This window comes from Lynx rufus, unplaced genomic scaffold (assembly GCF_022079265.1).
Source record: "Lynx rufus isolate CCGP_SWC_20201006 ecotype Redwood Valley unplaced genomic scaffold, mLynRuf1.p SCAF_3, whole genome shotgun sequence".
In the NCBI taxonomy this organism is placed as follows: domain Eukaryota; kingdom Metazoa; phylum Chordata; class Mammalia; order Carnivora; family Felidae; genus Lynx; species Lynx rufus.
Window position 1 is genome coordinate 116,256,165 of NW_025814845.1, and position 27,259 is coordinate 116,283,423.

Here is a 27,259-nt window from a genome sequence, read left to right on the forward strand (position 1 = left end):
ATAGGGCTGAGCCTCCTGTGTCTGGGACAATTTATAATGTGTGGGTTAATTTGGTCTTCTGATTCTACAGTTGTCTCAGTCAAATGATGGCAACTTTTAAGGACTAGTTCTGAAGGAGTAGGGAGTAAAGTAGAGACCTACTCACAGAGTCAAGTGACTACTTGGAGAATGTGCTCACAGGGAAAGCCTGTAACAGCCAGTGTTCACCGGGGAAAATATGGTATGTGACCATAAAATTCAGCTTCTAGATAGCTCCTTTCTTATTCATCTACCAAGCAAGTGCTGTCTGAATATTCCGCCTTTTAATTCATTCACATTTCAAGTAATTCATCTGAACACAGAGGATCGGATGTCTGAGATGAACACAGATTAAATGGGCACACATGTAAGGACGTATCCATAGTGTGAGGTACCATCATGTCACCAAAATAATACAAAATGAATATGAATAAGTCTAAAGTTATTTAAGTATTTTTGTATCCAAGCAAACTGGATTTTAATATTTTTTTCCTACTTCTGCCCTGCTACCTCTTTGGTATGGATACAGTCAATCATGCTGGCACTGTCCTCTCAAAACATGACTTTGATCCCTGGCTCTCCTAGAGACACAGTCCTGGATCTTATTCCCCACAGCCTGGGTTTGTGTACCTTCCCTCTGCTGTGTGATATGTTCAGCCGTTGGTGCTTTTCTTCCCAGCCTAAACTGGGTCTTCAGCTACTCTTCTTTCCTCCCTCCACCCACACAAACACAACAAAACAAGCAAAGCAGACAAAAACCTACTTCTCTTGCCCTGGAAACAAGAGGCCAAGAAGTCCTGGATAGTTAGTGCAGTAGCCCAGGTCACACTTAGCAAATGGAAGAATTGGAAACAGCAGAACTGGAACCCTGATCTTGAGTTGAAATTTAGTACTCCTTCTGCTAGCACGGGCCTTTACAAGACTGTGGGGCCGTGGTGCTAAGTATACACCTGAGAATTGCTTGTAGACTAAATATATAGCCTGTCTTCCACAAGTGTCCTGGGTTCTACTTTTCAAACGGAAGTGTTATTGCAAAACCCTTTTTGTCTTTGCGTATTTCCTCTACAGACGATTATCAGGTAGAGAGCTGTGAAATATCTATGTTAAAAAGAACTTAGACTCCCAAAGGCCAGGAGCCTTTATGCTACCAAAAAGTTTACTTTAGGCCGAAGCCCCACAGGCATCACAATGTTTCAGAGTCTCCCCTTTTCCCTCAATAATTGCTGCCTGTTTCCAAGCCCTTCTTTCCAATGGCATAAAGCTGCTTCTTGCCACCTTTAGGAACAAATGGCTGATTGACTTAACACTTTAACAAACAAATTCACACTGAAGTATAAACAGTTAACCAATCAAAAAAAAAATACAGGTACACCGTTTTTTTTTTCCTGTGTATTTCAGTATATTTGACACTTTCCAGTTTTTTGTTAAAATTTTTTAAGTTTATCTGAGAGTGGGGGAGAGAGAGAGAGCACGAACATGCGTGGGGGAGGGGCAGAGAGAGAGAGAGGGAGAGAGAATATCCCAAGCAGGCTCTGCACTGCCAGTGCAGGCCCCACTCGGGGCTCAATCTCACAAAGGACAAGACCATGACCTGAGCCAAAATCAAGAGTCGGTTGTTTGAGTGACTGAGCCACTCAGGCACCCTAATATTTTCCAGTTTTGATAAGGAGGAGAGGAGAAAGAAAATGAGACCCAAGGGAAGATAAAGTTTGCTTCATCTAGTTTTATGAGGGCTGGTCTGGGCTGGCCCAGGCTGGCCCTGTTTATCTTTGGGCACTTTGAGATATTCTGGTCCTGTGTGACCAGCCCTGCCTAGCTGGGGCGCATGCCCAGAAGTGGTAAGTAGTAACCATTGCTTTCCCAGCCTTTTCTCCACCCTGGAAAGAAAGGGAGAGGCAAATGAAGTGACGATGTTGCTATATCCAACCACTTTTGGCCCTTGTCTTCCTGGGGCAAAAAGAAAGACTTCAGAAGCACAGTGTGGGGAGGGGGTGGGGGATGGGACTTTCCCAAAGAGATAGTTAGGTTATTACTTCCCAGGATTATGTATCTCTCCAAATGACCCCCTCCCAAAGGTTTTGCCTTCGGGTTTCTTGCTGAAGATCTGAAGACCTAGGGGGCAGGAGGGCTATGTGCATTTTTAAGGGCTTGCCTTCCATATGAAACATCCCTGAATCTAGGTTGATACACCTTGAGTACTTTCCCAACAAGCTCTCCTGCATTCAGCAGCAGGTGAGTGACACCACAGGCCCCACCTCAAGCGTGTCTTCCAAAGTGCAAAGCCCTCCAAGTGACTTGCCTTACAAATGGAGCTGGCTGGCCATTAACTGTTTCATATTACATGGCAGCTTTTAACCTCCAGTCTAAGAGAGCTTAATGAGCAATCGCTTGTCGAATTTCAGGATTTCAAGCCACCGCTCTTGTTTCTAAGGAGGACACACACTGTGTGTGCAATTAGAGAAAACCAGGCTGAGCTTTCGTCAGAGAAATGTAATGCCTTGAAGCCAAATGATGCAGTATTTTTAGTTTTAATTACTGGCTCGTTCTCCACCCCACCCCCTGCCCAGCGACCTCCCTTGCCTTCTACCAAGAATCTTAACTCACTAGCTTCCCCTAAGAAATCCGACTGGCTTCATAGATCTTCATTACTCCCCAAACCTTCCCACTCTTCAGTAAAATAAAGGGAGGGGGGAAAAATCAAAACGAGTGAACCCATTTTACATAGCTCCTTCCTCGGGGAAAAGATCTTAGCAATTTTCTAAGGGCTGGAGAGAGGTAGGAGGTGTAAAAAAACACCCTACCTCCTCCAAAGAGGCAGTTTTCTACTTCAAAAAACAGCTGTGGTAAAAATATCTCCCAAGAGCAGCCAGCTGTTTATTTATAAATCTGTGCGTAGCCAGCTTTATTTCTCTTAAGTGTTTTCAAGAACAAGCGTAGTGTTTGGGTGAGAGGGGCTGGGATTTCTGGCGGCGACCCAGGAGCGCCGGCTCCGGGGAGGGGGCTCACAAAAGGCTGCAGGTGAGGCCCCGGGGAGCTGGGACCTGGGGGAGAACTGGCTGGAGGACGCCCGGGGCTTCAGCCTTTTCCCGGAGGTGGAGGAACAAGGAGCAGCTGCTGTTCTCCCCCTGCCCCAGCAGATGGTGGTGTCAGCCCGGCGCTCCGGATTGCAGCGCCAGCTCCGCCCGCGCCCCCCCCCCCCCCCCGCAGATGGCTTAATCATGACTCCTGTTCCTCCCCCCCCACCCCGCCCCCCGCCCCGCGCGTCTGGGCGGACGCTGCGAACGTGGAGCCAGGCAGTCAAGTGTTACTGCGTACAGCAGGTAGCCTGGCAACTGAGAGCATAATACCGAGCAGATGGTGTTCGCACGGCGTGATGGACATCACACACGACAGCCTGAGACAATCCAGGAATTCCCTGGTGACTCGAGGCCCTCTTTACACAAAATGAGTTCTCTCTCCATTGCCGTGTATCTCTGGGGTTATCTCCCCCCCGCCCCCCTCCCCGATTGACACCGAACTGGTTTCTTATTACCGACTTTCCTTCCAGCCCGAGGGGAGGGAGATTTCAGGTCGGGGTGGGGGGGAGGCCGGGGAAGGAAACGGAAGGGCTGGGAGCTGGAGGAGATGGGGGGTGGGGGTGGCGGTGGCACCCGGAGAGGGGAGGGCGAGTGGCTTGCACCAGCCCCCGGGGCTGACCGTCCGAGAGGAGCAGAGTTCCCCGCAGCCCCGCTGCACAAAGCCGGCGCGGGAGGGCGGCGCTGAGGGCGGCCTCGGCTCAGTCTGCAATCACATGGCCCACGAACAGCCTAAATGAAATTTAGGATTTTACTTAAAAAGTCCCCTGGGGCGTAATTTAGCCTCTTGACTCGAGCCTATATGCTTACAAGTCCTTAGGGGGCTCTAAGAAGTCAGGAGTGGGGCGGCAGGCCCGAAGATGCCTCTCAGCGCCGGCGTCTCTAACAAAGAAACCGCCGAGGCGGTCCCGGGCGCGGGCGAGTTGCCCCGCGGCCGCCGAGGTCCTCAGCCCGCGCGCGCTGCCTTTGAGCCCGAGAGCCGGGCGCGCTCAGGGGGCGGATTTCCCAGGCCCTGGCACACAGTGCGTGCCTGGGGCCAGGAAGTAAATGCATGAGGAAGGCAAGCGACGAGAGAGGAGGGCTGCTCACGTAGGAAAAAGTAAAAATGATAAAATGGATGTCCCAGAAGAGATATGTGTGCTTTTCACACACATTGAACTGGATCAAATATTAGAAAAAAAAAATCTCCAGCCCAAACGGAATATTGCCTAGATTCTATACATCAAGAGGCTCGTGTGTCTAACCAATCACCAGTATCCAGAGGCTTTCTCCCTGCAAAGATCACTATTCAAGTTTTAAGTTTCAGAAGAAGGAAGCGTTTTCAAAGGAGGAAAGCTAACGTTTCACGCAGAACATCACACTTGCTGGGAAAGAGTTCAGCAGTTTTATGTCAGAGAGCAGCACAGGATGAATCCGAAGCCCACTGCAGCCTGGATGGAGGCATCTGGCTGTGACTCCGGGAGGCTCAGGGTGGTGAACCGGCATTCTGAGGCCCTGGGAAGCCATGTGACCTCTCAGTTTCAGTCCCCACCTCCTCAAATGAAAATCATACTGATAAGACTCCTCCCTTGACAATAGAAACTTTGGAGAGGAAAGAGTTATAGAAAGAAAATGGTTAAGCAGATGCTCAAATCTCTCCCACTTCCAGTTTGGGCAGTTCAGAAACAATTATGGGCTAAATTAAGTGAGAGGTTCTGAAAGTGTGGTTCCAGCATCAGTAGCATGAGCATCTCCTGGGAGCTTGTAAGAAACGCAAATTATCAGGCTCCACCCCAGGCCTACTGAATTGGAGCCCCTGGGAGCAGTTTCACATGCCCTCCAGGTAACTAAGATGCCCTACTGTTTGAGAATCACTGGGGCAAATACTAGTTCTGATTTGTGGGCACTGACTGCAACCTGGGGCATCTGAGCTCTCTGTCCCTGATTTAGATGGCAAACCCTGCACTTTAAAAAGCAAGTCAGAGTGCTGAGTTGCTTAGGTTTTTATTGCAAGTTCTTCAGCATTTGGAACAAAACTCTTAAATTTTCAGAGGGCTGCTCAGGCAATGCAACCCCAAGAATTCTGAAAGGAGCCCATGGCCATGATTCTTCCAGGAAGGTCGGGACTCCTGCAACTTCGCTGTGCAGGCTGAACAGCAGCCAAGATTAAGGAAGGGGTGAGGCCACTGAACTCCCTTGCTCAGGCGGGAAGCACAAACATCGCTAGACTTCCCATCTCTTGGTCTGATGTATGGTAGAACTTTGGAAAGCTATGATTTGAGGAGGGTTCTCTCTGTTGGAAAAGGTTCTTCAAACTTGGGAGAAAACCAGAAGCAACAATGGAAGAAGACAAGTTGCACTTATGGGGCACCTACTGGATGCTTTTACTTGCATAATTAAACACATTTTGTTGATTAAGAAAACCTGAGTCTCTGAGTGGTTAAGGAACTTGTCTGATGACCCACAGCTGGTGATGGTGTCTTTGGGATTCTCACTCACCCACTGACTGAAACGTGCATCTGGTCTAAATTGAGCAGACCACCCAAGAGGGCTGTGGACTAAAGAGAAGTGGGAAGGGGGTGGAAGGGAGAGAGGAATGGGCATAGAATAAAAAGGTAGAAACTCTACAGGGATCAAAGGATGAAGCTGAAAGAGCACAAAAATACGCATCATTTTTTTTTATATGTTGCCTGATACCCCAAATTAGGATGCTTCTATGGTATCAACTTTGACATTTAAAGAAAGGGCATAAGATTAGACCATTCAACCATAAGTAGAAGGAAGGAACAAAATAAAACCTTAGAATTTTCTTTGAAGTTGATCAGGTGTCAGGGCAGAAACTTGGTTTCAGGATGGTGGCTTCATTTACAGACATTCTTTGTCCTCGTCCAGAACAGTTTTTCACTGTGGGTCTGGAGCTTACAATAAATTCACAGCAGAGCCCCAACAGGCCCCACCCCATATAAAACCCTCTGTTTCTGCAGATTATTGAAGAAGGTTGGATAAAAAGATTTGTTTTATGATCTGTGGTGGTTGTGTCCCCATGACGATTGAGTTTTAAGGCACTTTACCAATTTAGGAAGCTTATCGCTGAAACAGCAGAAACTTGAGACCCAGTGGTAAGCCTGCTAAATGGGTTCAGCAAAGTTCTTCTTTCCACCGGGAAGAAGGAGCAGCTTACATTGGAGGAACCCACCAGGCCTGGATAGAAACATATTTCCATCATAGGCCCAGTGGCTGGCACACCCAACCATCTACAAATAGCTTGCTATTATTATTACTGTTACTGTTGTAACCTCTTGATCATGCAGCTCTACAAAGTCAAGGTGAGGGGAAAAGCTGTGTATTTGGTTCTAGTTTAGCTTTTAAGGCAACGAGGAGGACTAAGACTTTAAACTTGGTTTTCCCTCCAGATTGTCAACAGAATGGAGATGCTACCCAGAGATTTAAATATATATATTTTTAATGTTTATTTATTTTTGAGAGAGAAAGAGCAAGCATGTGAGCAGGGGAGGGGTGGAGAGAGAGGGAGAGAATCCCAAGTAGGCTCTGCGCTGTCAGCACAATGCCCGATGAGGGGCTCTAACCCACGAACCGAGAGATCATGACCCGAGCTGAAATCAAAAGTCGAATGCTTAACCGACTGAGCCACCCAGGCACGTCCAGACATTTAACTGTTTAAAAAATACATTTGTGTCCCCACATCGCCTCCCAATCACAGGGAATATTTGAAACACTGAATAAATGTATAAAGAACAAAAAAAGCTTTATTCATTTTGAATACTCAGAGGCAACGACGTTAATATTTTGATGTGTGTTTTTTAAAAAATATTTTTGCCAGCTTTTTCCTCTGTATACAACAATACACTTTCCATGGTCATGATAATGTTATATACATGATTGTACCACTGTTTCTAAGTAACACAGGGCAGTAGAAAGCTCCAACCTTCCAAGTGCTTGCAAGTGACAGTTTTCCGGTAGAATGACACCCTTATGGCAGTATTTCTACCAGGCCTGTAGGTTCTCTAGGAGTCTTCCAGCATCCAACACACAGCTAGGTCCACAGCTGCAACAGAGTAAATGTTTGCTGAACTGAACTAAGTGGCTATGATGAATTCTAGCCTAAACCAGTAACACGTATGACTGGAGAGGAGAAAAAACAAAAACAAAGATGGCCCTACACGGACGGCTTCTCTGAGCTTCAGGAATGGAGCACCCACTGAAGAGGAAAGAAAGGGTTAAAGTTGGCAGTTCAATGCAAGGCTAGATGCATCAACCACAGGAAGGGTAGGCTTTCAAGGACTTACTTGGGGGTAAAAACAACAAAAATACCATTTGTCCTTATCAGTGCTTTGAACATAGTCACCATAGGTCCCTTCAGTGGAAACACAACTTTGAGAGTTATGCTTTTCCTCTGCCTTTGATGTAAATTATAGAGTCCTTTTGATCCCTTTGTTGTGATTAATTCTACCACCAAAGCAAGCCTAAATTGGTTAAAAGTTCATTAGGGTGCAACAATAGGAGCTTGATTAAATAAATTATGGTACATCCATACCATGAATACTAGGCAGCCAATAACAATCATGCCTTCTTAGACTATCTAATCACACAGAGAAAAGCTTACAATATACACTTAAGGGGAGGAAAAACAGTTTCTAAAACAGAAAAATCATGTTAGACAAGGATTATAAATTATTTTTATTTTTATACCTTTTCAAATCTTTAAAAAAATTTTTTTAATGTTTATTTTTGAGAGAGAGAGAGACAGAGACAGAGACAGAGACAGACTGTGAGTGGAGGAGGGGCAGAGAGAGAAGGAGACACAGAATCCAAAGAAGGCTCCAGGCTCTGAGCTGTCAGCATAGAGCCTGATGCGGGGCTCGAACCCACAAACCATGAGATCATGACCCGAGCTGAAGTCGGACACTCAACTCACTGAGCCACCCAGACACCCCTATACCCTTTTAAATATTCTAAAATGAAAATGTTACTTTGAATGTTATTTTTTTTTTTCAACGTTTATTTATTTTTGGGACAGAGAGAGACAGAGCATGAACGGGGGAGGGGCAGAGAGAGAGGGAGACACAGAATTGGAAACAGGCTCCAGGCTCCGAGCCATCAGCCCAGAGCCTGACGCGGGGCTCGAACTCACGGACCGCGAGATCGTGACCTGGCTGAAGTCGGACGCTTAACCGACTGCGCCACCCAGGCGCCCCTTGAATGTTATTTTTAAAAACATGCTCTAAAAATAGTCTTTAAATTATAAAAAAAAAAACAAATAGAAAAAAGAACAAAGAAAAGGAAAAGAAGAAGGACCTATTTGCTTGTTTTCCAGGATTCCAAAATTCTGATGAAGACTGAGGCTTCCTTGGTTTCTGGGCAGCTGATGGCATCTTTGCAGAGAAGGAAGCACAAGGCAGGTCCCTGGGCCTTGTACAAGGAGGCACTAGAGCACAGGGACCTAGCGGTGAAGGCACCTGACTGTGCCCGGAGAGGACACTGAAGGCTTATCAGAAGAAGTGATGTCTCAGAATGGCGCAGGCAGACAGGAGGAGAATGGCTTCCAGAGTAGACAGAATGATCAAAGACTTGAATACATCATACCCTGAAATTCCATTTCTTTTCTTTTTTTAATTTTTTTAACATTTATTTTTGAGAGACAGACATAGAGCATGAGTGGAGGAAGAGCAGAGAACCAGGGAGACACAGAATCCGAAATAGGCTCCAGGCACTGAGCTGTCAGCACAGAGCCCGACGCGGGGCTCAAACTCACAAACCACGAGATCATGACCTGAGCTGAAGTTGGACGCTTAACTGACTGAGCCACCCAGGCGCTCCTGAAATTCCATTTCTAAGGACTCATCTCATGGAAGTGGTCGTAGCTTTACTTTTTTTTTTTTAATGTTTTTATTTATTTTTGGTACAGAGAGAGACAGAGTGTGAGCAGGGGAGGGGCAGGGAGAGAGGGAGACACAGAATCCAAAGCAGGCTCGAGGCTCTGAGCTGTCAGCACAGAGCCCGACACGGGGCTCGAACTCACGGACTGTGAGATCATGACCTGAGCTGAAGTCGGACGCTTAACCGACTGAGCCACCCAGGCGCCCCATGCTTTATACAAGGATTTTATCTGGAATAGCTTGAAGGATTTAGAGTAGCAAAAATTAAAAAAAAACAGCCTAAATGGTCAACATTTAGAGGATTCATGAAACTATAACACAAGCTCCCCTGTCCCCAAATCCTCATTAAGCAGACTTGGTCTTAACAGACATGGACGGGATGCGATGAGTTCCAGAGGGGCCTAGCTGGGTCTGGGACCTGGACTATTTCCACCTGAGCCCATCTTATGCTGTGGTGTGTGCCACAGACATCTTTAAGTGGCCATTCCCTTTTAAGACCGGGACACGGCATGAACATGAACAAACTGGGTTTGGCTAGACGCTCAGCAACAGGGCCAGCTTTTCACTGCTGATGGGGACTGACCATCTTCCGAGAATTCTCGGGGAGTCACCGGGACAAGCCTCTCTATGCTGTAGCACCCTGCTCTCCGTGGTTGTTCTCTGGAGCGGGGCCAGAACCAGCCCAATCTTTAACTTGAGAGACGAGGGAAAACCCACCGCTGTTTGCCTTCACAGGTTGTCTTCTCCGCAAGGGTGTAAGCAGACCCCAGCGCCAGGGGCAGTGAGCAACCCACGCCCCCCCGACCCCCCAACAGAGATGGGCACAGCATTCTGCCTGCATCCAAGTGGCCTGAAGGACACAGGGGCTGCAAGTGGTTTGACAGCTGCTCCAGGAACTAGGGTTTTTTTGCCCAATGTTTGCGGCCTTTCTTCCCTTGATTTAAAAATAGAGAGGGGGGAGGAAGGAGTCTCAGCTGTCTTCAGCCGCGCTGCTGGGAAGAGTTTTTCTCGGGAGCTACTGTTCCCCTAAACCGTACCTTTCTCTTTTATTGCCTCCCCCACTTTCTGATGAAGTCATCACAGCGAAGATTGCATAACCGATGCAGAGGCCTATCTTGTGTTATACTGGGAGACAGGCCAATGTTTCCATTTATAGACAAGAGCACTACCACGCTGCCAAATGGAGCTCTCTGCTGCAACCACTACAAGACAGGAAGAGGGAAGGAAAGCTCCGGGCTCGAGGGCGTGCTGTGAACAGAGGCGGGCACTTCCTCCCTTCTCTGGGCAGCCTTGGGAGGGTGGCTTGAGGGACACCAGCTCCGACTGCCTGGGAAGAGCCACTTCTACAAAGCTGCCTGCTCTCGGGCCCTTTTCTCTCCGGGGAGAGTCTGGTCAGCCTGTTTTGCAGGTTTTCGGGCTGCTGAACCTGTGTGTGGGCAAACCAGGTGTGAGCGCACCCGGGCTCTGAGAAGAGGGCTGGCCTGGCCATACTCCTGAGAGCAGAAGCCAGGCCAGGGGTTGTGCGGTTGGAGGAGGCCGGGAGTTTGGGGAGGGTACGAGAAAGTAGGGAAAAAAGGAGTAACATTTAGAAATCTGGGGGTGGTACGTTACATCTTTAGAGATTTTGGCTGAGAACCAGGTTCTCAGAGGAAGCGAGTCTAGAAAAGGGGCTCCTCCTACAGGGTCAGGGAAGGCCTACCGGCAGGCAGGGATGGGGGCCATTGGACCGGGCACCTTACATCCTCAATAATTCTTGAGTTTAGGTTGTTAGATGTGTTCTGCACACAAGGTTTTACATAGGGTCATGGACAAAGCCTGACAGAATTGAAAGATACCTTCTATTTTATGGTTTTCAGTTGTACCCTGTTACCAGATCACACTGCTCTAAGTCCATCATGAATTAATGTTTATTATAAGTCCCGCATTTATCTTGTGGATGGTATTATAATCCCACACTCTTTTAAAAATAAAAACATTACTTCTTTAAAATAACCCTATTGGCATTTCTTCCTTTTGTACATATATTTGGTGACTCCAAGAAAGGGAAGTGGCCAGGGTCTTTTGTTAGCCTTGAGAAGAGTTGGGGACAAATTGGGATAAAAACAGTCTTAGCAGAAACACGGGCTCCAGAGAGTCTCCTCGACTGCACCTGCACTGCAGTAAAGACAGCTCTTGACTCCTACCTCACACGTGTAATATCCTGGATAACGGAGTCTGGAAACAATCAGAAATCATCCTCTACAGATCTCAAAAGTTTCACTTCTTTTATCAGAACTGCACTCAGGTAGCATGATTCAACAGTGCCTGGCATACAGTAAGTGCTCATAAATGTTTGCTCTCATTAGCACCAATATGAATAATAATGAGGAAGTTAGAAACTTTAGGTAAGGTCGTGATTTTCAGCTCATAGTTTGTTCTTTCTTAACAGTCAGGTCAGCTTCTCAGCCTTATGAAGGAAAATATCCTTTTGCTTAGGATAAAAACTAAGTGGATAGCTAAGTATGGGATCAGGCCCTCGGATGATGGTGAAATTTATGTGAAACTCTCATTTTAGTGAGGGATAAGTCCACTCATGTTGACAACAGCATACAGACCTTCTAAGATGGGAGTTACGTGCCCATTATCTTTTGCAACTTATCCCCTCTGAAAGCATCAGTATTTCTGCTTAACCATCTGGGAGGGATCACAGTTTCCTATTTCTACCAGAAGCTAAGGCCAAGTCTGACCTCCTTATCGTAATATTACCTCCGGTGCTCACTCCCTCCTCACTTTACCCAAAGTTTCTTGTGCTGATTCTTCCTCTAGCTAGCTGACTGGATCCTCCCCTTCTCGATGCTTCCCAGATCTGGGTGAGCTCCTTTACAATACGCATCAGATCCCTGCACACACTTCCCCCCCTAAAAGCAAGGCCTCCTCCAAGAGCTTGCCCAACTGCCACTTCTCTCCAGGTTGACTGCTCACAGGAGGTCAACATCAGAACGGGAGGGTCGGGTGATTAATGCTGGAGCAGGAAAGGGAGAGCCAACCTGCAGTTCAGGGTATTTATCAACCTGAGAAAGCTTTCCCAGCATGAAGGATCATATTTCTGGTCTTCCTTACCTTTTGGCCCGTTCCCTTAATATGCATATTTAGTTTCTTTGACCTTGATCCAACTGATTAATTTCTCCTTTGTATTTCTTCTCCTCTTTATCCTCCCCTATCGTAAGAATAGACAATTTCTCAATCGGCCATGATGAAATCTCTCCCAAGTCAACCAGACCTTTTCCGGAAGCTGGAAACCAGCTGAGGGATGATGGGCCTCTAAATGGAACTGTAAGTCTGTCTCAGTTTCCCATTATGTGACATACAGAAAAAGCCAGTGAGAGTGAGATTCCCTTCTTTATTTACCTTAGCTTCTCGGGGCTTAATTTTTATTGAAGATTACCTTCTATATGAGGCCCACTGAACACTACCTCTTAATTCATATCTAGGAGCATGTAAAAAAGGTTGACAGGGCATATCTTTCATTCCTTTGTAGGTGTAGTTGTAGAGAATTTCCAAGGAAAGAAGGAGACACTGAATCCTCATTAGTTAGTAAACATAAGGCCCCAGGGAGTGGATGCTCGCGTACAGGGTGCTGAGAGATGTCTCACGACACGGAGGGACCATCCCTGGGCCTCAGAGCCCAGCCCCCATTGCCATGGAAATATCTGGGGCTGTAGCAGGGTCCCAGTCACTCTCAGTCCCTCCCAGAAACCTCCTGGGGACAGACCCCAAATACATCCCACAGACAGATGCACACACACACCCTAGGTGGGAACCTAGAGAGGTCTGGGATACTCTGACACACTTTCTGCTGAAGGAGTCACATAAAGGAAGGGTGTCCGCTGAGGCTGTTAACCCCACAGAAGTGCAGGGAACTGGTTCTACAACGTAGAGACTTATGCCCACCACTGAAAGCTGCACAGTCCTGCACACCTTTAATGGCACGTTCAGTTTCAGCTTCCAGTCTCAGAGTTGATTTTTCTTAGAGAATACTTGGCCACAGGTAAGACAAGCAAGCAAGCAAGCAAGCAAGCAAACAAAGCAAACAAATAACAACTGACTCGCATAGTAGAATATAAAAATCCATGTGTATGGGTTGTGTTTACAAGTTTGCTTTGATTTTGTTGTATGGTAAGATGCTACCACCCCATGGCCAACATGCATCTATCACCCTAAAAATAAGCAGGCACCACAAACCGTCCACCTGAATCTGAGCACTAGTACGTTACGTATAATTTTCATTAAAGTTTTCTCTCAATTCATATATAACATCCTGCTTTAAAAAATGCTTTGATTACTCTAGGAATTCCCAAAGGTCTCCAGCACCCCAGCACAACGGCAGGAGTTGCGGTTGGAATCTAAGAGAAGAAGGGCTGTCACAGCCTGGTCCTCTGGGGTACTAAAATCCAGTGAAGACACAAGGTTTCCCTTCATTGAAAAGCTGGAAAATGATCCCAGCTCATCAAAGGTGAGCCTGTGGCATGTCCTCTGGTGCCATAGGACTTCCATAAAGACAGTCTGGTCAGATCTGGAATGATCACAGTTACATGGCAGAAAGGGGGTGGAATGGGGGACACAGGGGTTCTAGGGATTGGTTGACCTGGGGCAAGTCACTGAACATCTTTGGGCTTTATTTAGTATTCTCCTTTATAAAATGAGGACACCTGCCCAGGTGACCTCTAAGGCTCCCACCTGCCCTAAAATTCTCTGGTTCTGCTTGGGAAGAGCTTCATGGATACAAGCAAACTTGACTAGAAGCCTCGATGGAAGTAGGTTTGGATTTGAGTGAGCAGAGGAGAAGGAAGTATGAGTAGCTACTAGCAGGAGGGAGGTGGTTGTGCCCAGTTCCCAAGCCAAGGTGTGTGGGAGGAAAGCTGCACTGACTGGGTAGTCCGACCACGGACAGGTCTCAATGCAATCACAGTCATGTGACCCAACTAAAAGATGGGGAGCCACAGTAGTCTTTTAAAGGGAATAAAATGATCAAAACATTACTTTCATAAAGTTAAGCTGGTGTCAGGTAAATCAGGGATCAGGATGGGGCTGCACCAGAAGGAGAAAAGTAGGGAGGCAGGACTGAGAGGTAGCCATTGGAGTAATCCACCCAGGAGGTAAAAGGTGGCCGAGACTTGGTTACTGACTGTGCGAACTGATGAATAAGGAATCAAAGGAATTGCAAGGTGTACTTCGGCAAGAACAATAAGAGTTCACGCTCTTCACCATATGCAATGTCTAGGGTCACACCCTGGTCCACTGGTTCCCACCTCCTTTTGCTCACACTTGTGCTATTCTCACTCTGCCCTCACGTGGCTACTGGAAATCTGGCCCGAGAATGTGATCTCCACCTAAAAATCTAGCGTAATTCCAGTTCTCTTTGTCCTCCCTACTTTTTAACAACTGCATTTATTTAAATGTGAATATAGTATACCACCTGGCTTCTAACCGGGAGTAGGACAGTAGGCGTATACCTTGAATATTTTCCAAGCCCTAACAATATATTCTGGGGATGAAGAGAAGACGCCTGACAATAACAGGAAATATGACCAAAACTGCTTGGAGAAGAAACCTTCTCATTTTTATGCTTCCTTAACTTGTTCCCCCAACTTTCTACTTCTTGCTAAATGTCTTAAGTCTTTTCAAGATGGCCCTACAAGGAATAACAAATGTCAGATGGCCCCTAGTTAAAGGGTTTTAAAAATGACAAGTAGAATTCGTAACAAATGTGGTACTTAAGTATTTCCTAGGCTTGGTTCGTGGGTTTAAATTCTATATTGGATTTGAAAACAGTCAGAAAATCACTCTTGGTCTTCATGCTAAGTCTTGTGGGTGTGATATACTTTCATAGGATAGTTAACATTGCATTTATAACGCTGATCTTTAAAACCTAAACCAGAGACGATACTAAAAATAATTTCTAACTAAACAGCTAATTGCTACAAAACCAGTTGGACCACTGAAAATGCACGATTGAAGGCTATTTGGTGGTTCCAGGTGAAAACATGCTTTTTATCAATTACTCAGAAATCAGGTGTCTTCTCTGAACGAATAAAAAAATCTTCTCTTTGAAAACCTCCCTACCCCTTATTGAGACAACGCGGAGGAGAAGCAGATACTCTGGTCTACAGCACTCTGAAATTACCACCGGGCTCTGGAAAATGGATTGCTTCACCTATTTGTTCTGTCTTTAATCTGAGGGAGGGGCTGCAAATCTCCCCATCTGTCTCTCTCGCTCTCTGGGCCCCTCGTTGCCATGGTCTTTCCCACAGCGTCTGAAGGAACAAGATTCCTTTGACGTCTGACACTGGACCTCTGCAGGCAGCCAATTTGTTTTCCTTTTGCCTTCCCACCCCCTCCTCCTCTCTCCCTTTCTAATCTAGGATATTCTTTCTGTGCATCCACCAAAAGTAATGTGTCAAACTATGATTATGTTTTCTTTTATTAAACAAGTAGAAGAGAGACAGATTGCTTTCCTCCTTTGACCAAGTAAAGGTAATAAAAGGCCCAGGGAAAGCGGGGGTTGTAGGGGGATGTTGGCGTCTGCTATCCTGGGCTAGGACAGCTCTGGTCTCGGCTCATCTAACGGAATTCTGGGCTGCCCGTTGCCAATTTTACTCAGTGGCCCAAGGTCAGCAGCAGTAGCTTCTTGGTGTTTCTGAACCAACTGAGTCTGTGCAGCCCTCAGCCAGTCCAGCCTGTGTTCTGGGGAGAAGTAAAGGGGCAAGAATAGAGGAAGGCCCTGCCCTCCAAAGTGCAGGGAAATCAGTACTTAAATAACGTATTTCCTAGATTCCTGACAATCTGAAGGAAGTTAGGAAGTTCAGAAAAAAATCCATTTAAACCCTTAAAACTTAATCCATACTTCTATGCCACTGAGAAAGCAAATGTAATTTGGGAGTCTCACGGGGAAGGAGGGGGAGGGTACAGAGCACAGGACGATCCCTTTCCCCTCTTAGAGAGGGATTTTTCCTTCAAGTGTTTGTATCCCTTAAGCAAATGAATTTTGGGGGCAAGAACTTTTAGAAACCCTGCATGATATTTATTCCTTGCACAAAGGATATAATTATAGATACTTATAAAGAGCAGAGGGAAGGCACATGCAGACGCAGTGACCCCCGGATTGGGAATGGCAGGAGAAACTCACAGTAACACTGGACTGTGGGACACTGGCATCCCCCCACTCAGAGGCTCTCTGGAAGAGTGTTTCCATCCTTCACGTTGTCTGGGGGCTCATGGAGAAGCGCGTCTTGGGGGAGCTGAGATTTACAGTGCTTTGGCCACAGGAAGAGACAAGTTCTAGGTTAGAGTTTCCAGTGCTGGTCACAATGTAACTTGATGTTTATCACTTTCCTGGTATGGGCTCCAAAGAAATAGGCCCACCCCTCAGAATAGTACCAAGGACTTGAGTGCCAGGAGAAGGCACCAAAAAACTGAGAGGGATGGAAGTCAGGTCAAAACCAGTGGAGAGAGGATATCTGGTACCGAACAGCAAAACTAGACAGGAAGGGGGAGAGGGGAGGACAAAATACATAAACGGAGAAGGTTGGAACTGAAGGAGCAGGATGCTGCTGCGGAAGAATCAGGCTGGGAAAAGTCCAAGAACAGATCCTGGCTGGCAGGTGCCTCCATCCCTGACCCCTGAAGCAGGAAGAGGTTTGATTTGGAGACATGCTCATCCAAAGCTGTGCTTTCTGCTGTCTAGATGTTTGGGGGCGGGGTATAGAACAAAGATGCAATTGGAATGACATTTCTTACTTTTCTTCCAGTCTGAACGCATCTTTAGATACTTGAACAGTTTCAGACGACTGCTCCTGGGGCTTTGGATTGTAGAAGGTAGGGAAAAACGAAGGAAGGTTTCAACTTGACCAGATATTTCCTAGGCAGCCGTTCTCAATGGCTGCAAACTCACCCCAGCTTTGTTCTCCTGGCCTCAGGAAGACAGCTTCTCTTGGGGGCCTCCCTTTGTGGGCACACTATTTCTGATCCTGCATCACTGGCCAACAGATTGGGGGCATGATGTGTGGCTGTTTGAGCCCTCCACGTGCCAGAGGGCACCCCCTCCTCTCCATCTGGGCCCCCAAATACTCAACAAAGAACAGTCTTACTGTTCCAAACAGAGCTCAAATGGAACAAATGTTTTCTTCCTCAGGAAAGACTGGGAATGTCTTCAAGTTGGAGACAAACAAAGGATGGATTATGAATGTATAGTTACTACATTTACAAAGATATGATATACCCTGATTACATACAATAAGCGGGGCGCCTGGGTGGCTCAGTCGGTTAAGCAGCCAACTGTTGATTTTGGCTCAGGTCAGAGACTAACCCCACGTTGGGCTCCATGACAGGATCCATACTGGGGGAGGAGCCTGCTTGGGATTCTCTCCCTGGGTCTCTCCCCGTGCGTGTGGGGTGCACATTCAGAAAAAAGAATAATAATAAAGTAAGGGTGAAGTTCATATTTGTCCTAAAGCTTTTACTTTTCAGGTTTTTTTTTTTTTGCATTAATGCAGATTTTTAAAACATAAAATACATATTCATGCTAAAGTACTAAAAAACTTTTCCCTGTGAGAAATGGCTACTTAAGCACCAAGGGGCCAAGTTATAGCTTTTGTGGCGTTAACATAGATATTTGCATATATTTCCTTCCCAATCTGTTTTCTCACAGATCTGAGTGAAAATCTGATTGTTTTTTGAGGCAAAATGCAGCCACAGGAACAGCTCGTAAACCTCATCACAGACACAGTACTCAGCAACAGGAGCCGTTTCCTCAGGCTTATGAGCTCTGGTAACTGTCAAAGGGGGGGCCACTGATCAGAGAAATCTGGAAAGACACGAGTCTGTCAGAACGCGTGAAAGGACGTGACACGGAGGCCACGTTCGTGTTGCACAATTTGCATGAGCACTTCTGGACAAATTCTGTTTTCACATGCAATTCACAGACGAGCAGCAGCAGGGCTAATTGGTGAGGTTGCCACTCAAGTGTGGTAGGGAACAAGCGCTCTCACTACCCGGATGAATAATACAGAGTTTTGAACCACACAGTAATTATTTTATAGTTATTTTGCATCACCATCATCCCTTTATCTTTGTCCCCCACCCCCACCCCACGGTGGAGTTGAGTAAGAAAATCACCACCCGCACCTCCAAAGTGGGATTCATTTTATTTGAAATCAGCTTAAGAATAGGAAAAGACATGGCAAGGGAACAGCTATCGTTTCATTAATATGGATGGATTATTCATGTCACTAGAGTGACAGTGAATTTGATTGTACCCTGAAGTGCCAATAGGATGCCAAACACAGCCGTGAAAAACACGAGAAACTCTGAATGGCAGAATGCTTTGGAATTCATCTGTGAGAATTCCAGTCCCTCAAGATAAGGTAGTTCCTGGCCCACATGATATTTCAGTGCTAAGGGAAGGGGAAGGGAGGCTTAAGATCCCCTAGGTGCCTCCCATAGCTACCTTGCGAAAGGGGAAGGAGGGTGACAATTTCCCAGCCCCTTCCTAGATTGCATTAGAAGCTTTAGAAGCTTAACCTGGGCGCTCTCCTGTGGGTCACTCTCCATCTCCAATAAAATCAATTGTTTGGAGGGAAGGAGAGGCCTTCTCAGTGGTGGGTCAGTCACTGGTCCTCCTTCTGCAGACCGTCCAGTATTTGCTGCCTCTGCACTAAATGCAAACCAGACTAACTCCAGAAATGGGCTTTGGGGGCAATTTTGGGTTTTCCGCCCCTTTGTTCCTTGGAGACATTAAGCCTTAAATGCTCTTTGAATCTGAGAGTTACCGATAGCACTGTATTTAAACCATATCATGTCAAGTGATGAAACCTGACACACTGGCATTCACTCGTCCATTGTTCCTGCTGTCTGACCTCAATGCAGAAGTCTACCCTGTGCAGCTGAGAAAACACACACACACACACACACACACACACACACACACACAACATTTAAAGAGTTAGTTAGGCTCTCGTTAAGTTCAATTGATCTCTTTTTATATTTTACTTAGAAAAAACACACACACAACATTTAAAGAGCTAGTTAGGCTCTCGTTAAGTTCAATTGATCTCTTTTTATATTTTACTTAGAAATGGTCTACACTATGTTTTCAATTTCAAAACTTAGTGACACATTTTCACCGTAGCATTTCCTATCCTCAAGCTTCATCAGTTACCACCTCCCACCTTTTTCTAATGGGGGCGGGTGGAGGTTGGGGAAGAAAGGTTTTTATTCCGCTTTCACATTTCTGATTTCAGCCTTGGTTGACAATGGTCATCCCCCTGTGGGTAGTAGGAGTGGAGGCGTCTCTTCCTGTTTGGGACAGCTGGCAAACTGTCTCCAGTGATCTAACTGTTCATCTCCTCATGTTAAAGACTTTCAGACCTGGAAAGCAGCCCCCAGTCTTCAGGCTCTAACTCTGGGTCTGAGCCCTGCAGAGTGGGCAAAACAGGGGTCTCAAGTGTAGGTGGGATGGGTAGTGACCCATAGATATGGTGTGTCAGATAACAAAATGCCTCTTGAAAACTTTCTCCCGTGTCTGTGTTGCAATACAACATATTCACATCTGGGTTTAAGTTTTCTAGGCAATTATTATATAATAGATACTCAACATATGACTTGGGGTGGTTGGAGCCCAAATAGCCCCTAACCCTAGCGAGTGCTTGGGTTCTAAGCAGTGACAACAGGATGGGCAAGTGAGGGACCTTAGGGAGGCTCGTGCCTTGTGGGGGGGGGGTCGGAGGGGAGGAGAAGACACTGAATATAAACCCAGCCCAGGTCACAATTTTGCCCACAGCAAATCACAGCATTACAATGGCATCTTTGACCCCTAATCCACAAAGGAACCATTCTTATTTCTTGTAGTGTGTGCATGCAAGGTTACCATAGAGTCCCTTTGATAAAGAAAGCTACACACTCAAACAGTGACCTCCATGGAACCCCATGCAAGAGTAGGCTCATACTGCATTTATTACCACAGTGGTCCGGGCCCAGCAGCAGAGATCTGAAGCTCGTAATTACTAGCCTCAGTCAGAAATAGACGTATCTTCTCCCTTGCCTGTGACTCAGGGATTCAAATTCTAACTTTCCTTGCAGGTAGGGATGGCAAAGATTTCTACAAGATGTTGCAGAAGGCCATCTTTAGGTTCTCCTTATATAGCATATTTCATCAGGTGTAAGACTCATCAACTTTAAGTCATACATTATGTACTGCTACAAAGAGGAAAATCTCCCACTAAACCATGGCATGCTATCGGTTGTCAGATGCATCATGATTTCAGAGATGCAAAGTTGAGCATATCAGGATCGGTGATGTATGGTATTCAGGCTGGCTGGTTACATGGGTCCTGGCCTGGGCCTAGGCACTTTGTGCAACCTGTAGGACCAGAGTGGTGGTCACTCCTCTGCCTACGGGCCATTTCTACCCTGGGCCTGGCTGGGCTCTCTCTGGGCTCACAGCCCACATCAGAAAAGGGGTGAGTGATGACAGCCTGTCCTTGCCTTCTTCTGTGGGAACTAGGAGAGGACGGCTGGGGAAAGGGGATTTAGGTCACCAGAAGCCTGGGAGCTGGGGCTTCCCTCTCATGGCTTCATTCAGAGCAAGACTTGGCACAAAATCTTTTGTAGTTTTCTAAATGATAGTTAAAAAGAATCTTTACCACATAGCATTGCACATATTTCTTCCAAGAGAACGCATGTATAGATAAGAAGTAACACTGCCACTCAAATAAACACAGGATTACCACCAAAAGGATTTTAGATTGACTCTAGAAGGAAAAAAGCTAGGGGCAGGCAATAATTTTAAGGGGAAAAAAAATGACCTTCAACATTTACAACCATAGTTCTTCAGGCTGCTAATGCTTCTGGTCATTGGCTTCCTTGTGGTGACAGAGGGAAGAGCTGAGAGGAAGAAAGAAAAGAGGCAAAGTTTCTGTAGCTGGGTGATTTTTTTGGACCTATCTACTAGGTCAAGATAATAGGGTACAATACAAACCCGAGGAATTTATTCTTCCTGTCTTCAAAAAGCCTGACTACAGTTTTGAATCTTATTCAGGAAAGGGCTCAGCTAATAAAAACCAGATTTATAGAAAGAGTGGGTACCACCCGACTCAATTTTTATTTTTCTTTCATTTCTCTGTCCCTCCTTCCTTCCTTCTTTTTTCTTTTTTATTGTGGCAAAACATACATAGCATTTATAATTTACATCATTCTTTTTTCTTTTTTTCTTTCTTTCTTTCTTTCTTTCTTTCTTTCTTTCGAGAGTGAGAGAGCATGAGCAGGGGAGGGGCAGGGGCAGAGGGAGAGGGAGACACAGAATCTGAAGCAGGCTCCAGGCTCTGAGCTGTCAGCACACAGCCCCACACAGTGCTAGAACTCACAAACCGTGAGATCTTGACCTGAGCCGAAGTCGGATGCTTAACCGACTGAGCCACCCAGGCGTCCCTATAATTTTCATCACTCTCAAGTATACAGTTCAGTGGCTTCCAGTATACCCACAGTGCTGTGCCACCATCACACTATCTCTTTCCAGAACTTTTTCATCATCCCTAACAGAAACTCTGTACCTATTAAGCAGCCTTCCTTTCTTTGTTCGTTTCTGTTTTACTTTATTTATATATTTTTGCTAGGAGCATTTTAACTCTTATGGATATGGATATAAATTTGGAAAGGAATATGTGACAAATGCAAAATGGGAAAAATCCTGACCAAAAAGCAAAAGACCAGTTTTAGAAGCCGGTAAGAGAGCTCTTATAAACAGGCCTTTTATAACCCAGGGCCTAAAACTTACTGAAAATAAGTCTGAAAATAAAATATGATGTCACCAAATGACTAAAGGGGAAAGCAAATCTGTGTTAGGGCAGTTGCAAACCTTCTATGTTCCTTACCTTCGCGCTTCACTGAGGCTGAGGCTGGAATCGATAAGTTTACAAGGCTGCTCAAGCCAAATTGATATTAAACCATCAAATTCTAGCCCTGCTCACTTCTCCTGTCTGTCCGTTGGTCCACCTGTCTTTCTGTTCATGCGTATACCTTTACTGAGCAAATGTTATACATGTGCCAGGCACTGTGGCTCTGAAGATACACAGGTGTTGGCCTGCCCGAAAGTAGGGAGACAAATATGGAAACAAAGAATTATGCAATGAGCAAGACGCACAGATGAGTGAATGATTCGTTCTGTCCAGGAACTGGGGTGGGGGCAGGGGGTGGGAGTTAATGAAACCCTCTTCACCCAAGGCAGACTTGATATTCCCTGCTTTGTGCGGTATATTAATACAGTGTAAGGTTGTAAAGTTATAACTATGAAATTATAGACTATGTATAATATGGAGCTATAATGTTAGTTGAAAAGCAGAATGTAAGATCTCATATGCCTTATGACTACAGCTGTGTTAAGACTTAAGCGAGTGCATCATGTGGAAAATATAAATATGCAAAACAAAGTCATGTTGGGGTAGTGAATTATGGGTGGCTTTTAAATTCAGAACTGTAAACATGTTCTTACATTGTATTTCCTTAAAACTGTTTTTCTTCTTGATTATAAATGTATACCCTATGGGAAAATTGAAACAATAAAGAAAACTATAGAGCAGGCAAAGTCACTGGTAATCATTACCACAAAATGGCAATCACTTGGTTAATCGTTCCAAAGTACTCAGTCAACTAAAATAAAGATCATATTATTCCACTCTATGGATGTGTATTTTTGTAACCAATCGCCTATTGTTGGACGTTCAAACCATTTTCAATTTTTTTTTTTACCATTTTAAGTCATGCTGAAATGAGCTGTCTTGTACATAAACCTTTAAGCATGTCTCTGCTTATTTCCTTTGAGTAACTTCCCAAAAGTAGGAGTTCTGTGTCAAAGAGCATGAATATTTTTAAGGCTCCTGTGTTTGGAACGTATTCCCAAATTGCCCTCTGGAAAGATTTAACCTATTTACGCTCACATCAGGAATACACAGGGGTCTCTGTATTACCCGTTAGATTCAAGTTTTTAAAGTGACCAATTGCCCCAGTGCAATTATGATTCTGGGTGTTTCCTTCCTAATGAATACAACAGAAGATTCTGCAAATTAGATCAATTCATAGCATGTAGTTACCTAAGCTTTTCCTTCTGTTTCTCTTCCTCTACCTGTTTTCCTTTTTCTACTCTGCCCTGCAAATAGGCATGGTCAGTCTTTGCTTTTCCTCATCAGCATGCTGACAACAGATGTGTCCTGCCCTGCCTCTTCAGGGTGGTGAATGCCTGAATGCCACAAACACTATTCCCGGGGGCTGTCACCTGAGATTCTTCACCTGTCTGCTCAGAGGCAAGGCCCCTGTGTATCAGAGTGAAAAGGCATGTCTTTATTCCTGTAGTTGGCTTGGCCAGCTGGCCAGCACCAATTCTTATGAATGACAGCTGGTTTGCTGTTCCATATTTCAACAGTCTTAAGCCAGGATAACACCTGTAGGCTCTGGGAATGAAAAGCGCCCGGATCGACACTGGAGAAAGCCTTCCCTTGTTATTTGGCATGGACCTCACACTACTTAGCATCTGGGATCAAAGATAACTATGCCAGCGATAAGGGCAACCCAACCAGTCAAGTTAGAATCTACTACTCTGTTACAGTTGCAATTGATTCGATTCAGGGTTTCAAATGACCTTTTTTGGTTCCCATATATGGTTTATTATAATAGCAAAAAAAGAAAGAGGGACAGTGAGCTTTTAGGCCTGTCAGTATTAGGTGAACATTGATGCATATAACACAGCAACGGTGGTGGTTCTGCTGATGGAAACTACCGGAAGCTAGGACGTTCGACTGAAATTTCTGGTTGTCTCATTTTAGGCGGTGCATCAGGATATGACAATGGTTTAAACAGAAACAAACAAACCCAAAAAACCTCTTAACTCCACAATTTCCAATTTAATTTATTTAACGGACACTGTGGGGTCCAAAGCTGGTTGAGAACATTTTTAAAAATGTTTATTTATTTTTGAGACAGAGAAAGAAAGAGAGAGAGAGAAAGTGCTAGTGGGGGAGGAACAGAGAGAGAGGAAGACACAGAATCCTAAGCAGGCTCCAGGCTCTGAGCTGTCAGCACAGAGCCTGACGCGGGCCTTGAACACCGGAACTGTGAGATCATGATCTGAGCTGAAGTGGATGCCTAACTGGGCCACCCAGGCGCCCTGAGAACATTTTTTCCAAGTTTGAAGTCAAATTTCGAGTTTGGTAGAACTTATGTTAGAACACCCTCAGCAGTCTGGGGAGAATAGATGTAAGTGTGAGAATGAGAAATGGGAAGTTACCTCAAAAGTTATTTGTTCATCTCCATAATTCATTAGAAAAGCTGCACACAGTAGAAGAAAAAAGCAACTTTGGGCAGAACATTGGAGCATACAGGTTGTCCGCAGAATGCTACCTTGAATCTTCTAATCCCAAATTATTATTTGTGTCATGTGTTTTAAAAGTAACTCATCCTCCTCAAGAAAAAAGTTGATGCTTTTGAAAAGTATGATATGAATTGATCCATAGTTATTCACTTTTAAAGTCTATCATGGTGTTGAGTGAAACGGACCGCTAGTTTTGAGAAGATTTTTACTATGCCTCCCAAGACATATAAACTAAAGCCAGAAGTATGTCAGTCTGTGTAACAGAATCACATATGGCTGGAGAAAGAAAGGAGGCCTTAGAACGTTGGCCCTCTACATTCTCATAAAATATTCCAAGAACTATACCTGGGAGCAAAGGACTCCTAGCCTGAAACTTAAATGGACCCTGATGCACCTGCTAACTTCAACCTCTCATGGGGAGCTGACTTGGAGAAGCCAGTGTGTAAATTCAAGCTGGTAATAAAATATTTCTGGAAATGACTGGGATGTGTCTTATTAGCACTTTGTGTTTAGTCAGTTGAGGTTCCTACCAGCATGAACAGCTTTTTGCTGATTGCACATTGCTCCTGCCTCTGCCCTGCCTGCAACTTTTTGCTCTGGACTGGGCGAGTGTCTAACCACATGGCACCTGTGAACCAGTTGTCAGTAGGAATATCAGCACACAATATTCTTGAGAACCAAAGTAAGAATAATTTTTGTTGTTGTTGTCGTTAAAGTTTATTTATTTAGTTTGAGAGAGAGAGAGAGAGAGAGAGAGAGAGAGAGAGAGAGCGCAAGCCCGGGAGGGGCAGAGAGAGTGGGAGAGAGAGAGAATCCCAAGCAGGCTCTGCACTGTCAGTGCAGAGCCCGATGCGGGGCTTGAACTCATGAACTTTGAGATGATGACCTGAGCCGAAAGCCACTCAGGTGCCCCACCAAGTTTTGCAAAGTGAAAACCCCCTGCCCTAAGGTTTTTGTTCCAGGGAGAACGCCCTCTAGCTTTGCAGGACCTGATATGAACGTGTGACTAAATCTCATGCCAGTACGGCTCCTACCATCAGCAGTTTGAAAGCAAATTCAGATTAGCAGCAAGCAGTTCTCCCTGTGGAACCAGAATGAAATCAGTTCCTCCATGTCTCCCTTTACCCTTCAGTCCAGTCTCAAACTCATGCCTCTGAAAATGGTGCTGCCATCTTGCCCACCTGGTTTCTGGGCCAGGGAGTCATCCCAGACTCCTTCTTTCCCCTCTCATTCTTCATGTCTAATCCATTAGAGAATCTGGTAGGTTTACCCCCTTCGTGTCATCCCACCTGGCATTCTCCTTGGTGCAGGTCATCGACACTCCTCCTGGATTACCCTGCTCGTCTCGTCACTGGTTCTCCATTTTCCTTTCCTGTTGTCCTCCCACACACACTCCAGATACCCCGTCAGGAGACTGACCTTTCTAATGATGCTTGTGCTTCTCAGTCCTCTCCTTGCATCTGCATGCAGGGTAAAAGTCATATTCCTTGATAGGGCACACTCTATGTCCTAGTTCTCCAGTCCAGTCTGTTGACTGCCCCTACCCCAGCGCCGTGCTAACTCTGGTCCTACCAAATCACTTTTATTTGGCTGAATGTGTCTCGCTCTGCCTCCAATCCCCCCCACCTTCATTCTTCACCTGGCTAACTCCTTCTAGTCATGCTTAAACACTGAACTCTAATGTCACACCCAGAACATGTTCTCTGGCATCAGCTCAGCTACTTTTCCCCTCTGAGCATCCAAAGCACCCTCTGTTTTCCCTCCACTGGCCTCCTTATTGCCTGTATTACAACCATGCAGTCACCAGTCTCTCTTTGTTAGTCTGTAAGTCCCTTGCCAGCCTTCATTTCTATACTCACTTGCTTCTCACAGTGCCTGTCACACAGCGGGCACTCAATGAATGGGTGAATGAGCGACAGAAGGTAGGTCCAGGACTAGCTGCTTCAGATAACTTTCCTAAATTCCTACCTGACCCTTCCATAGATCCAATATTCTTTTGTCTTGAGACAGAGGGATCCATCTGTTTTTCCTGAGGTTCCTATCTAAATCACTGTTCCCGGCAGCTATGGAAGAGAAAGTGTACCTTCTTAACTTGGCAGATGTGGGCTGTGTATACATTGCTATATAAAGAAAGTGAGTAGGCAGTGTAGAATCTGAATATATCTTTTAAAGTTTTTTTTTGATAACATTTTAAGATGAGGTTACTACAACTGACTGTTATTTATGTGTTCAGAGGTGGCCAGAAAGACTGATGTATACCCAACTGTTCATTGGATGTGAGACACATAATTTGATCTGGGTCTGAAACCTCCACCCGTGTGACCTACTGTTGTCTTATAGGGTGCAGCTCTTGACATAATGGTCATTAAAATTTTACTATATCCTTTCCTGCCATGTTCAACTGCAGGATTATGTTTTTCATGTTATCAAATACTTCTTCTGGCCCTCCCTTGGTTCCCTCCCTTTATTTTCCATTGACAACTTTCCCAGAATAGGCTTTTCTACATTTTTTTTTTTTTAAATCTATGCCATCTGATGACTAACTTGTCCCTTCTGCAAGTAGCTCTGTAGGATGTGTATCTTCCTCAAGGCTTTCCCCGGACTATACTAAAGTCTCATGAAGATCGCCAGCCACTGACAAATATACCAAGTGATATCCCTGTTTCCAAAATATCAATCACACATTCAAAGAATCACTGAGCTGGAAGGGACCTCTGGGCAGCCTGCACCTGAACTTCTCTTGATGAGAATCTACAAGACATTTTGTTAGATGTTTGTCCATCCACCCATCTGTGAAAAATTTCAGTGATTGATTGAGAGTTTGGTTCTAAGCTGAACATAATGCATTTGGAGACAGATGTCCAACATATCACAGTCACCCAGAGGGAACCTTCTCG

The 27,259-nt window shown here is 45.4% G+C and overlaps 1 protein-coding gene across 2 annotated transcripts in view; it reads right to left on the minus strand.

Annotated features, from left to right (window-relative positions):
• Nucleotides 1-27,259, minus strand: part of MAML3 (mastermind like transcriptional coactivator 3) — a 412,998-nt gene that overhangs the window by 13,619 nt on the left and 372,120 nt on the right. The gene's annotated exons all lie outside the window — the stretch shown is intronic.